Raw genomic sequence first — 11,743 nt, forward strand, 5'->3', positions numbered from 1 at the left:
TTCCACCTTTTCTTCTCCTCTTGGCTCTGCCCTGACGCTGAGAACAAAAAGAAAAGAATGAGGAGCGAGGACTTAGTTGGCTTGCTCCTCTCTCTAGGAAACTCAGATATTCATCCAAGATTAATGTCACTCTCTATTTTTATTACTAGCACTTTGTGTTCTTTCCCTTTCTGAATTTCTAAAGGTGATAAGATACTTTCAATTTTTCCTTCTTTGAAAAACTCGAAGGAGGATTTTTGGCTAGAGTCCACACTTGATATTCTCAGTCAGAAGTCCTCTGCTCAAGGAGGGCATAGACTCTGAGGCCCACAGTCACATCTGTGCTTCCTCAGATGGGACCCTGTATCCTGGAACAGAGCTCACACTCCAGTGTCTGCTCAGAGGCTCAGCCCTGCTCTCCTGATCTGCCCAATACAAAGGACGGTTTGGTCGAATGACGCCCGTCATGGAAATGTGACTCATGATCCAGTGCTGGGAACAGTGTTCTCCTACACAGATCCCAAACTCTCTAAATAACCTAATGCAGGGCCGTGAAATCACTGATGGGATTTTATCCGGGAATCCTCCACCACACCCAGATGGTCTGTGAGTTTTAAATGGGAAACAGTCCCAGCTGAACCCCTAGTCCTGCCTGGCCTATTCCCTTAGAAGGATGATGTTCTATCCTCTATTCAGACTTGCCATCTTAGGAGTCTCTCTGGACCAACTCATTTAAAAATGTGGGACTAGAAATGGAAACAACAATAAAAAATGCCTGTTGGTGGCTTGCCCAGGGATCCTTACCTTTTGGTAGATTTTGGTTTTCCAGAAGGTTGGTAAAGATGGAATCCCCACCAGGAAGCACAGGAACAGAAGAAGCAACCACAACCCACACACGATGGTGAGGTTATAGTCACTATCTAAGAATGTTGAGCAGATGCTCAAAAACAACTCAATATGGCTATTCAGAAATGAGAGAACATTCCATTGACTGAACTCCATTTTCTGAATCGCAAGCCTGCCTGAGGCAACTGAGCTCTGAGAGTGTCTGCACTTGCCTATAATCCCAGGCCTGCATCACAGAGCACTGAAGAGTCACAAAGGGTTTCAGAGGGTGGGGGAGGGGACATGAAGAGGGTGTGCCCATGGCCCCTTCCCCCCACCAGCCCAGCTGATCTCTCCATGCATCCTGGGCCCTCCAGGTCCCTCTGCCCTACCCTGCCATCCTATTTTCCAACTCTGTCCGTTCATGAAATCATACAATTACATTAATGAAATTTTCTGCCTGTTCCACCTGTACTCCAGATATTACCTGGGCCCCCTTTACTGTTTGGAGAGCTTGACTTTGGTTTCACCAATTCCACTGCCTCGAAAGTCTGAAATGCTCCCTGGAATTTTTGCTTGTACCCAGACATTTACACTCAGAATCATATATGTCCTCAAATCCATCTTTCCTTTAGAAAGTTTTTGCCTTACATGAACCCTGATATGGAACTTAAAGTTCTTCTGTACTCATTTGGTTTTGTGAATGTTGAATAACAAATTTTAGTTTTTTGCTTCAGTCAGCCTTTACCATCTTCAGCCAGTGGGGCTGACTCAAATAATTGAAATGAGTAATTCATTATTCAACACTCACAAGACTAAAATCAGTGCAGGCGTACCTCACTTAATGAAAGGGAAATGTTTAGAGAAATGCATCATTAGGCACTTTCACTGTTGTGTGAACATCACACAGTGTACTTACACAAACCTAAGTGGGAGAGCCTACTACACACCTAGGCTATGTGGTGCTACCCGTATGGGACCACTGTCATATATGTGGTCCATCAGTGACCGAAACATCGTTAATATTGTTACGTGGTGCGTGACTGTGGTGGATGACAATGACAAAATGGAGTACCATTTTCAAGGCTTCTAAAATGGAGCTGGGAGGCCATTAAGGAAGTGGGGCTTATGCTTGTACACCACATCCACCACCAGATGTTAACTGAACTTTTGAGCTTTACCTGACAGCAGAGGTCACATCTTGAAGTGTTTCCTCATTCCAAGAAGGGACAGTCTGCCTAGGACCAACTAGGTTCTGGCAAGTCAGCTCACCCCATGCCAGAACCAGTCAGTAACTGTTCACTGTAGACCTTTGTAAGCCTGTGTCCTTTCCTTTTATCTACCCCTGCCTCCTTTGTCTTCCTAGGAGCACATTTGAGCTTCTACTCGAATCTACATCTCCTGAATTGCAATTCTTGAGACCCCCAAATAAACTTTTTGGTTCTTTTGCAGTTTATGCCTCTTATTTGCTGACTTTACATGGTGACAGAAGTGGGATCCCTAGCTACTGACCTTCAATTCTGGTGCCACTTCACAGACACAAGCAAGGTGCCTGCAAAGAATCTTTTGTGCTCTGTCGTCTCCTCCTGGTGGCTCTGGTTCCTGGTGGTAAGTCCTCCTTGGCCTGGACCTCCCATTTTTGGTAGAGGTCCAGACTCTTTCTGTAGGCGTCCTTTGATACTGGTTCTGGCCATCCTTCCGTTGTCAGCTTTGTTAGAAAGGACACAGGCTTACAAAGGTCTACAGTGAACAGTTACTGACTGGTTCTGGCATGGGGTGAGCTGACTTGCCAGAACATAGTTGGTCCTAGGCAGACTGTCCCTTCTTGGAATGAGAAGTTTCTTTGTTAGAAACTTCTGTTTCTTTCACTCCTTTTTGGGGCCTTTGATCCTTTGGTAAGTTCATACAAATGAGAAATCCATTTTCTCAGAGGACCACCAAAGAACAGCCCCACTCTGGGACTCCTGCTGGTTTTGTCTTTAAAGAATACAGACCTTCTACATGTAGATTTCTGTCCCACTGGGCTCAGATTACTCAGGGTGATTTAAGGCTTCACTGGCCTAAATGGGGCTCCTTTGAAATTCCTAAATTGGTTTATCTGTGCACTCAATTGGAAAAAGCCTATCAAACCAAACAAATAAAATGGGAAACTTTTTAAAATTGGTATCTTGAGGCCTCTAAATGAAACACTGAAAAGGACACTTCCTTGCAAGCCATAACAATGTCATAACTAAGAATTTCAAATGATTAAATGTAAATGCCATCAATAAAAGAATATTAACTCCTGCTGTATTCGTCAGGGTTCTCTGGAGAACCAAGGAGATTATATAATATATATATATATATATATTAATATTGCTATATAATAGAATATATAATCCATTGTATCTATATTTAAATTCACTTATTTAGTTCTATAAATTACATATATACACACAAAATTTATATATGAAAGAAACTTTGGCCTCACCCCTAACTGCCTAAAAGAATTTAAGACAGAAGGCCTGTTCCAGGAAGGAGCTGTCAACGTAGGGAACTCTAGATGTGGTAGAGAAGAAGGTACCTAGCCGGGCCCATTTTACACAAGTTCTCTCTCATTTGTTTAGAGATGGCCCAGCAAACATTTGGTTTTCTGTCTCCTTGTGAATTGGCTTCCTCCTCTTTGAAGTCCCAAACCATGACCCCCAACCCCGCGCCTTTGTAAAATATCTAAACCCTAACCATAGGCCTGGCAGACACGCTGTGGACTGAGCAGCAGCATGAAGACCAGGGTCAACCTGATGACATTGTGGGTGGGACTACTGGCTGTTTGTCCTCCACATCCTTGTCCTGGGTGCCCAGGAAGGCAGTCACCCAGCAACTTGCAGTGAGGTGTGGCGTGTGACTATGTTTCAGCCAATGCAATGGGAGTGGAAGTGGTGTGTGCCATTTCCAGGTTGGAACTTTTGAAAGCAGGTGTGTCTTCTCCGTGTTCCTTCTTTCTCCTTGTGCAGATTGGTTGCAGACAATGCTACAGGCATCAGGAATGGCGGAGCCAAGAGACGGGAAGTCATGGGTGACTGACACACCCTGTGGAAGAGAACCACCTGCCCAACACGAAACCCACCTTGGCCTGTAAGGTAATCAGACATAAATTTCTACTCTCTGGTTATTCTTTTTAGGGATGTGCTTGTTATTTTCTTAACTATTATGGAAATATTTCAAATATGCAGAAGAGTACATAGTATGACCTCTATCTCCGGCCCCAATATCCAGAAAGAACAGACGTTCAATTCTGCCCTATTTGCTTCCGATGTTGCATTCATTTGCTGGGGCTGCCATGACAAAATGCCACACGTAGGGTGGCTTAAACAATAGAAATTTATTTTCTCACGGTTCTGGAGGCCGAAGTTCAAGATCAAGGCGTTGGCCGGTTTAGTCTCCTCTGAGGCCTCTCTCCCCGGCCGCTTCTCCCTGTGTCCTCACACGGTCTTCCCTCTGTGTGTGTCTGAGTTCTAATCTTCTCTTCTTACGTGACTATCAGTCACATTGGATTGGAGCCTACCCATGTGACCTCACTTGACCTTAATTACCTCTTTAGAGGCCCTCTCTCCAAATACAGCCCTATTTTGAGGTCCTGGAGTTAGGACTTCAACATATGAATTTTCAGGGACATGATTCAGCCCACAGCGATATCTGTGTTTTTAAGAAGCAAAATGTTGCCGTCACACCTAAAATTCACATTTCCATCCCGTTCTCCTCTCTCCCTCATCATAGGTATCAATATCCTAAAATTAATTACATTCTTTATGATTCCAAGAATATCCATGTGCATGGCTCCATTAACAAAAGATTACATTTTTATGCAGAGTCAAGACATACATGTGTATGTCTCCGTTAACAAATTCTTACATTGTTATGCACTTATAAAATGTACGGGAACAGCATCACACTGCACATGTCCTTCTTTGATTGGCTTTGGGCTATAAATGGGGAAGGAAAAACAGCAGCCGAGGGTAAGAGAATAAATAAATGGCTTATGCATAAAAACCCAAAAGGACAGATTTCCAAGAGCGTCCCAGTTGGTGACCATGTGGAGGTTCTGGGAGAGAGGTGGTTCTGGGAGAGTGGTTACCTGGAGAGGGCGTGGAAGCTCAGTGCCCTTTCCCCATGTCTTGCCCTATGCGTCTGTTCCATCGAGCTATTCCCGAGTCATATCCTTTTCTAATAAACAGGTAATCTAGTAAGTAAGAGGTTTCTCTGAGTTCTGTGAGCCGCCCTAGCAAATTCGTCGAACCGGAGTAGAGAGTCTTGGGAACCTCCTTCTGACAGCCAGTTGCTCAGAAGCATAGGCGACAACCCAGACTTGCTGTTGGCACCTGCAGTGGGGGCAGTCTTGTGGGGCTGAACCCTTAACCTGTGGGGTGTGATGCTGTCTCTGGGTACATAGTGTCAGAATCGAGTCGAATTGTAGGACACCCAGCTGGTGTCCCAAGAATTGCTTGTTGGTGTGGGGGACTCCCCCGACCCCCAACCCCACACACATTGGAATTGGTACCAGAACCTAGGAACAAACTGTGAAAGATAAGCGTCTTAGCTTGGGTTCCCATAACAAAATGCCATAGCGTGGGTGACTTAAACAACAGAAATTTATTTTCTCACCATTCTGGGGGCTGGAAGCCTGAGAGCAGGATGCCAGCATGGTTAGGTTCTGGCGAGGGCTCTCTCCTCAGCTTGCATAAGGTCCCCTTCTCACTGAGTCCTCAGATGGTGGGGTGTGTGTATGCGTGTGAAGAAACAGAAAGAGAGATCTCTTCAACTTCTGATGAGGCCACAGTCCTATCTGATTTAGGTTCCACCATTATGACTTCATTTTCACCATAATTACTTCCTAAAGACCTTGTGTCTGGACATGGTCACAATGGGGGTCAGGGCTTCCATTATATGAACTGTGGGGAGACAGAATTCAGTCCATAGCAATAAATAGAGAGCAAATAAATAGAAACAAAGGTTTGGCATTTCTCTTTATCATTTCCTTTCTTCCTGACTTTACTGTCTCGCTCTTTGTCTAGCTTCTTGAGCAAGCAGCTCGTTGGTTTCTAATTTTTCTTTTTAGATAAGTATATTGAAGGTATCTTTCTTCGAAGTATTGTTTAATTCCATCCACCAGATTTTGTCACGTAGTGCTTACAGCTATAATATTTCCTAAGTTCCATATGAGATGCCTTTCAACGCAAGGTTCTGTAAGTTCCCGGCCATTATTATTATTTTCTCATCTGTCGCTCCTTTTACAAGTATGTAATGTTCCTCCTTGTCACCATGTTGGTTTTGTCTGGAGCCTTACCTCCAGATTTCTATAGATATACTTGTTTATTGACAAGTAAAGGACAAAATGAGGAAATATCTTTGCTATATATAAGCGTGGTATCAGTCTACACTCCTGGGACAGTGTAGACTTCTAATCTGTCACTTATCCACCTTTGTGAAAAGGAATTCTAATATTGGCTCACTGAAGTCATTTTGGTCAACAGCAGAGGAAATTGATAATATGTATGTTTTCATCAGTCAGATAGTCCACGTTGTGCTGTATTCACAACAAACTCCTAAGTCTCAGCTAAAAATAACCAAGGTTTATTTCTCGAACATGCTCCATGTCATCAGGGGCTGGCTCTGTATTATCCTTGCTCAGTCTGGAGGATTGAGTAGATGGCAGCTAAAAGATGCTCGATCCAACTTCTTGCACAACTGCCAGGCAGGAAAAACACACTCCCACTGTTTGCCAAAGGTTCTGTCTGGAAGAGACAACCTCACTTTTGCTCAAGTTTCATTCGCCAAAGGCTCACAGAGTCACCTCTGACTTTAAGGGGCCAAGAAGATACATCCCTTCTGTGGGCCAGAGAAGAGCCGACAATGTCTGGTGAACAGCAGTAATAATAACTATACACTGTGCTCTATTGTGCCTTCCAAAGCTTATTTTTGCTTTTTGTTTGTTGATTTTTCAAAAATTCCCTTCAGTTATGTGAGTTACCATAAATCCTTCTAGTCAATTTCTTTAATAAGAAAACTGAAGTTAGCCAGAGTTAGCTTCTTTCGCTTAAAAAAAAAAAAAAACTATCTAAGGCATTATATTTGGCGTTATAAATGTCACTGAGCGGCTTAGGAAAGTGAACTTCAGTTTTTACACCTTGGGCTGGTTTTGAAGAAAGGGTACACACCGATTTTTCAAGGATAAGGTTTTAATAGGAAAAGAAGCAGGGCATGGCATGAGCCAATATTTAGGTCCGAATAATTATTGGTGGCTGCAGCATGTCAGGCAGGGAGCCAGCTGTTTTTGCATATGCTCTCTAAGTCAATTTAATTCTTTATAAAAACAATATGAGGTGAGTCTTACTATTCATCACTTACATATGCAGAAACTGAGGGTCAGGGAGGTGAAATTACCTGTCCGAAAGTCACTTAACTAGCAAATGATGGCTTTGTTTCAACTCCATCATCTGATCAGGCAGAGGTGAAAGAGAAGAATGCAATGTGTGCTTTTGGGTAGTGGGTACTGTTCGGTTTGGCAGGACTGTGGGATACATGCAAGGCGGAGGGGCCCTTGAGTGCTAAGGCAGAGAGTTGGAGTCTATCAGGTAGGCAGTGAGAGGAAGGTTTCTGCATCAGAGAGGGCACTGGTGGAGCCATGCCTCAGAAACATTGATCTGCTATTGTCCTCTACGATGAAGAGAAATGAGGCACGCTGGAGGCCTGGAGACCAGTTGGAGGAGCATTGTAAAAACTCTCGTAGGCCTGAATGGGCATGGCTGTTGGCAGTGGAAAAAGAAAAAAGTATTCTATCGAGTCTCCAGACGCCCAGGGAATTGCTGAACGAAGTCTGAGTTCTCCCTATGTAGATAGCTCGTACTTTTCATTATAGGTTTCTCAAGAACTTGCTCCCAGAAAAAACCTGGATGGAGAACAAAACAGGTAAGTGCCCAAGTGAGAAATCTACAAAGCTCCTCTCCCCAAAAATCACCTCTTCCCCATCAGTTGTGGGACCTATCATTTCACCAACGGGGTTCCGTTCTTTCAAGAGTCTCTTATTTAAGTAGGACTATCTGTGGACGAGAGGGAGAAGGGACACTGGGAAGTGTCCTCATTAGCAGCATCCAGGCAAGTAACATAAATGTATGAGGGCACTCTGGGGGGGCACCGTGACGAACAGGGCACATGCTCCATGTCAGGGGGGCCTCTCGGTTCTGGCTGAGGGGCCCAAAGTTGCTGGATCTACTATTTCAGCAGAAACCTCATAGCCAAATTTTTTGGGAAAGTCCTCAATTTTACACCACTGCAACCAGTTTCAACTTTTTAATATCACTGCGCTGGCCACATTCAGCTCTTAATTTGTTAGCAGTTTGCCACCTCTAGGTTAAATGTTAGTACCATTTCATCAAAACCTTTCCAAATTTGAAAGCACATCTTTAGTAAAACTAGCTACAGAGCAAGTTCATTTGGATTGCCCAGAGCGGGGATAGAGAAGTCCGGGAGCTGGGCAGGGACTGTCGGGAGGCCCCTGGACCACGTGCTGGGCATCCTGGTGCCTTAGCTTTGAAAGGGAGATGGAAGACAGCAGTGACAATATTTGCTGCAACCGGGCCCTCCTGGGCGACCACCCAGAGCTGGGCTTGGAGCCGAAGGAGGGATGGGCAAGCTGTGCTGCTCCCAGCTCCAGTTGGCCCCTTCCCATTAACATTACAGGAGTGCAGTTGCGTGGTGTTTGAAAAAGCATCCCTAGTTCCACGAAACGATTTACAGGACACCAGACTCTGCATTTCAGAGGTCTCCGGTGTACCATAAAAAATATATTCTAAAGGAATAATCTTTATCTGAGCTGAAGCTGCAGTGAAGGAAGCTCACGTCCAGCTGAGAGCAGCCGTGAGCTTCTGTTCACTCAGGGAAAAGTCTGTGTTCATGTTATTGGAGCAACAGTTTTTTCTCTCTTTGGCACTAGGTATCTAGTTAATATTTAGACACTATATACATTTTCTTTCAACTGTTGTCCCTTGCCAGGGTCCCGCCCCGGCGGAGTCCAGGTTCCTGAGGGATGGACCGCGTCGGCACGATGAGGGAGGGGGCAAATAAAGGGGACGTGAGACTTGGGTTGGTGTTAGCAAGTCCGACTTTACTGTGCACAAGTGTCGTTTATATATTTTTCAGGATTAGTACAGAAATAGTTTTACAAATATTCTCAGAGAGATAAGGAAGTAAGAAACGAGCACAAGAATATTTATTAGCATTCCATTCTATAGAGCATAAGGTTAATGATCGTCTTCTCTGCAATTAACTAGTGTTTGTTGTCTCTAAGCTAAAGGAGATAGGTACCTAGGCATCTGTTGTAATTCATGGTAAAGTTAAATCAAAGAGAGAAGGTCCAGGCCTCCGGACAGGACAGCAGTCCGTCTGGTTACATCCTGGTGGAGCCATCCCTGCCTCCCTCAATCATTTATGCCATTAGTGTAGATGGTTAATGGGAACAAAAGGCGACTCCAGGGTGTCTTATCCCCAGGGCTATCTGCATTCTCAGCGGGCAGTTAAACATCTTTACTTTTTCGCGCCCTTTAGGGGGTGGAAGCATTCCTTTGTCTTTTAGATTGTAGAGCTAATGGTCCCTTAAGTACACTGCCGGAGAAAGTATCATATTGTTAGTAAAATAAAGGGCTGAAAAGCTAAACTAAACTATATATCTTCAAGAATAAAAAAGAGAAATAAGTATACACATAACCTTGATAGAAAGCATGCATATAATTCAGAAAATATCGGGGGTGTTGGCCGGCCATCCTTCACCGAGGGGCATTCTTGCACCCCTCGGCCCTTCTACTCACCAATTATTTATTATTTATTGCTTTTAGGAGAAAACCTCTATAACATTTTAACAGAAAGCAGAAGGTCAAGAATAATATATAGATACTTCTTGATCAACCAATTAACCAACAAACTTAGAAGGACGATGCATATGTATATTTAGAGAAAGAACTGGAGGGAGAAGGAAACATTAACCAGATGGAGGCCATAAACCTAATTCGACATCTTATCTGGGCAGGATTCCTTTCTGATTGTCTCAAATGGGACTGTGTGCTCCTCCATTAATTAACTGAAAAATATCTTGAAAGTTACCTGCAGGTGGTCACATTCTCTTACTATATCTAATTTTCCCAGGAGGTAGTGCCTCCCAAGCAGCCACCCAAAGGAGTGAAAACTGGAGGTTAAGAAAGGAAAAGGAATGAAGGGCAATTAGAAGCAGCACAGGTTTCAGAACTATGTGAGGGGCTGGCCGGTTATTCTTCACCAAGGGGCGACCCTGCACCCCTCGGCGTTAATCGGCTGGACCCTGTCAAACAGCCGATCAAATGATGTAGCCACGGCTCCCAGCAGTCCCTGTTATGTGATCAAACAAAACTGGAGATGCCAACCACATCAGCCCTGTAGGTGAAAGCAGACCCTCCAGGCACCCAGCTGTGGCTAGCAGGGTAAACAGGACTCACTGGAGCCAGCCTCTGGGAAAGACTGGCGCCATGTGCGTGCAGGGCCAGCCCCTGCCCCCAGGAAGCAGAGTTCGCTGGAGTGCCTCAGTTGACCGCTCTGCCTCTTCCTGCCATTCCAGCCTCGCGTTTCCTCTACCTCCCTGAGCAAAAGGAAACAGGAAGCAAAGTCTAGTCTTGAATGTTCCAAAGCCTTATGATGTTTACCATTCCCCCCAGGAGAGGAAGGTGAGGGCCGGAAATCTCTCTGCAAAGAAGATACTTTTTTTTTTTTAATTCAATGAAGTGACGCACAGACACAGCAACACAACTTCTCTCTGCTTATAAGTTGTTAAGAGTGATGATAGTCTCAGTCTATTTTAGTCCAGGGAAATCCGAACTCCTTTAGCCGCAATGGCCCCCAAGGGGCGCATGTGCATCTGTGGTTCAGGGTGTCCAGGAGGAGACAGCCTCTCCTTTTGGAGCAAAAAGCATAGTCAACCGGTGGCGGGACAGAGGCAAAAGCTCTAGGGCAAGGAAATCTGGGGGTTTGTGTCAAAGCTCCACCAATCAGGAGCTTCAAGCTAAGATGGGGAGGCTGGAAAGATGGAAGTTGGCATGGGAATCCTGGTATGGACAAGAAATTCCTCCTGGGTCAAAGGCAGGAGGATGTCCAGGAAGGGAGAAGGGCGGGTCATGGATGGACCGAGTTTGCTTGGAGTCCCATGAGAAAAGGGGAAGCGAGAGCTCACCACCTTGTGGCCCCCAGCTTCCTGGTGTGCGGCTCTGGCGGCAGGTGTGGGGCTCTAGTCTCTGAAAGTATTGGGAGAGGGAAGGAGAAACTGGCGTCCCAGGCTCCCAGGGGAGGGGAAGCACGCGGGGTTGGGCGGCAAACCCCTCCAGCGTGAATGCGTTGCGGGGCGGGGGGCGGGAGGGGGGGCACGATCTCCGCTTTGCCAGGTGCCCCAGCCCTAGCGCACGCCTCCGTTCCGCGTCCCAATCCGCAGGCGCGCGCGAGGCGCACTCACCCTTCTCTGGGCGACGCGCGGGGCGCGGCGCGCGGCGCGCGCACGGGCCCCTCCGCCTCCCCTCCGCGCCTCTCCTCTCTTCCGGCAGGAAGTTAGCAGTGGGGAAGGAACTCGGGGCTGCAACAGCGCGCGGCTGCAGAGGCTGAAGCAGGAGCCGCGGCGGAGCCGGGAAGCGGGGGCGCTGCAGACGGAACAGGTGCAGCCGACGGGTCAGTGCGCCCCCCTCGGGGGTGGTGTAGGGCCACCCGGACTCCGCGGGAAGAGTGGGGAGTGGGGCCATGCAGCCGGGCTCTCCCCTGGCGCAGCAGCGGGACAGCGGCCAGGGCCGGGGGTGCATTGGCGTCGCTTCATGCAGCCGGGGCGCCTGGGCGGCGGCGGCGGCTGAAACCATGTCCGGGCAGCGCCGGGGGCTGCTGCCGCGAGCCGGGAGCCGCG

At 46.5% G+C, this 11,743-nt stretch overlaps 1 long non-coding RNA gene across 3 annotated transcripts in view; it reads left to right on the forward strand.

The window, feature by feature from the left end:
* The window catches only part of LOC123276706 (uncharacterized), a 64,418-nt gene extending 53,008 nt beyond the window's left edge, over positions 1-11,410 (forward strand). The window contains exons 5-9 of one of the 3 annotated variants that reach the window (XR_011494082.1): positions 2,257-2,412; positions 3,798-3,923; positions 7,700-7,749; positions 10,424-10,529; positions 11,397-11,410. This is a non-coding gene — a long non-coding RNA (uncharacterized lncRNA). Of the gene's footprint in view, positions 1-2,256; positions 2,413-3,797; positions 3,924-7,699; positions 7,750-7,874; positions 8,821-10,423; positions 11,201-11,396 lie in introns of those variants that run through there. The other 2 variants (XR_011494081.1, XR_011494083.1) reach the window with 2 other exon arrangements.
* Positions 11,411-11,743: the final 333 nt, after the last annotated feature.

The sequence above is a fragment of the Equus asinus genome, chromosome 14 (assembly GCF_041296235.1).
Source record: "Equus asinus isolate D_3611 breed Donkey chromosome 14, EquAss-T2T_v2, whole genome shotgun sequence".
Lineage (NCBI taxonomy): Eukaryota > Metazoa > Chordata > Mammalia > Perissodactyla > Equidae > Equus > Equus asinus.